This window comes from Cynara cardunculus (assembly GCF_001531365.2).
Source record: "Cynara cardunculus var. scolymus isolate 2C chromosome LG 16, CcrdV1, whole genome shotgun sequence".
NCBI classification, from domain to species: domain Eukaryota; kingdom Viridiplantae; phylum Streptophyta; class Magnoliopsida; order Asterales; family Asteraceae; genus Cynara; species Cynara cardunculus.
In genome coordinates, this window is record NC_037543.1 from 16,169,438 (window position 1) to 16,172,348 (window position 2,911).

Here is a 2,911-nt window from a genome sequence, read left to right on the forward strand (position 1 = left end):
AAATTAACCAAAGCGAATGTCTTGGTAATAGATTTTTATTTTTTTTAGATTCATTTTAATCGAAATTATGTTCACTACGATGTGTTGTGTTTTTTATAATTCATCTTGTATTGATAGCTTTTTTCTTTAATTATTAAAATACGTACCTAATTCACATGTTCAAATGGAAGTACATGCACGACTCATTTTCATATTGTCATATTACCGACTTTTATGAATCATGAACCATTGTGTTCATAATACTTCTATCATATGAACACAAGTGTTATTTTTTAAGCTTGATACCAAATCTTTATATTTGTGTAAGTGTTTGCACCCGGTGTTCATAGCGTTGAGGTTATATGTTCATATATTTTATACGATATGAACAAGGGGTGAACACGATAGAACAAGAGGTGAACAACCACATAAGACCAGAAACATATATGAACAAGGGGTGAACCTTAAATGGTGTGGATGCAATACATGTATAAAACTTCAATTGACAAAAGATCGCTCCTGAATGTGTTTATAATGAAGAAAACTATTGTTCACAAGCTGTTCATATCGTGTTCATACATGTTTTTTTATTTATTTTTTTTTGTATAGCAGTTATTCTTATTATGTTCATATTGTGTTCATAAATGCTATGCAGTCCAAGTTCATATATATAATTTTTGTTCGTATTTGACACAATGGCTCATATATATATATAGTTGTGTTCATATCATATGGTTTTACATTAACAAAAATAAATTAACAAAAAAATCATAGAATTTTTTATTTTGTAACTTCTAATTAATTAATGATATGGGAGTTACATAATTTTTTTTTACCTAAAACCCTTTTCAACTTTGTTCACTTATCTTTATGAAATTTTAAATTTAAAAAATAAGTTTTTATCATGATTAATCACAACCGTTTATTGAAAGATTAAAAGGCCAAGATCGGTTAACAAAGTTAACACAAAAACTTTGGTTAACATCTGAACCTGACCCTATATATGTGTGTGTATATATATATATATATATGTACGTTTATATCTGCCAGTAAATAGAGTTGATTGAAACTTGCTTGATATCTTCGGTCGAACTCACTACTTACATATAGGGCTGTGCATTGGTCGGGTCGGGTCGGGTCGGACCCAAAAACGGTTAACCTGATCGGGGTTCGGGGTACAAAGGCATAACCCGAAGTAGAGGTGAGCAGCGGAACCGGGTACCCGACTATGGAATCGGAACCGCCTTGGAACTGCCGGTTCCGGAACCGGAACCGATATGAGTGGTTCCGGTTCCTAAAATACGAAACCGATTGAGAATGGTTCCGGTTCCGGTTCTCAATTTTTCAGAACCGTTACCCGCCGGGTACCCGGTATTTTTCAAGTAAAAATATAATTATTATTTTTTAATACCAAATTTATATTAGGTTTACATCTTGAAAGCACGTCGTCATCTTCATCATTCATCCAAATTCTCCATATAAAATGATTCATATTTTTTCAAATTGTGTATTCACTTGGATTCATAGTATGTAATCGTTAAACTTTGAACATTTACCATTATAGTATGTAATCGTTAAACTTTGAACATTTACCATTATAGTATGTAATCGTTAAACTTTGAATATTTTCTATTAATCTATTATAGTTTGTAATCGTTAAACAATATTTGTAACAATTATTATGTATAATTTATATTCTTGTTTATTTATTTAGTGTTTTGGCAATGTTTTATTTTTTATTTCTAAATAATAAAATTTTAATATTTTAGGAAGTGGGTACCGGGAATCGGAACCGGTTCCCGGCGGTTCCGGTTCCGGTTCCAAAAATTTAAGAACCGCTCTAACCGGTTCCAGTTCCGGTTCCAATATCTCAAGAACTGCCGGTTCCGGTTCCTGTCAAAAAGGGCGGATACCCGCCTATGCTCACCCCTAACCCGAAGTACACTATTCGGGGTTCGGGTCTAATCGGGTTCGGGTCTGTTTCGGGTCGAGTTCGGGTTGAAACAATATGCAGATAAACATTTGTCTCATCTTCATAAGTTTGCAAAGAAGAAGAAGAAGGTTAAACTCAAAAAGATGCAGCCTGAGATCGATGCACTTACTGTGTTATTAGATGCTTTTTGCAAGTCTTGTTTGGTTGAAGATAGGGCTGTAGCTATCATAGCCCAATGCCAGCAGCACCTATAAAATATAAATTATAATAACCCAACATCATTGGTGCTGCACCAATTTACCCTTATTTTGCAAGTCTTCTTTTTTTAGCTATTATTGATGTAAAAGCATAAAAGTAAAAGTTGTGTATAACCCAAGTGTAAAATTTTATGAAGCTAAAGAACAAAGTCAAGCCCAATGGCAGCACCCATAATACCCCAGAAAACTTTACATATAATACGACTATAGATACATTTTGTAAATCTGGGATGTTCTCAGAAGCTGCTGAGCTTTTGGAGTTCATGAGAGCAAAGGGTACGCTTTGGAGTTCGGTGTCAGCAAGCACGGAATCAGCACAACCATATAAAGCATTTGCATCCAAGAAGCTCTCATACACCTGAAGCAAGCATGTACATTGAACTCGATCCATCATTCAAAAACCTAACATTGGAGAGCAACATAAAAATATAATGACTAACAAAAAACAGCCAACCAAAGAATGTGCAATTATGGAATAGGCAAAGACGCTTTTAAGAAAACGTTGGTAGTCAAGTTCCAAAATACTTAACTTGAAAAAGAGAAAGATGCTACCCAAAAAAGTATATAACTAAGAAAACAAAAATGACCTCATAATCTGAGCATCTACCAACAATATGTACACTCAAGCACATTCATAGTCAAACTATATTGTACAAAGAAATAAAATACCTTTCAAAATTCAAAGTGGCCACTTCTACAATATATCATCTAGCTGACTAGCTCTAGATCATCTACATCAACA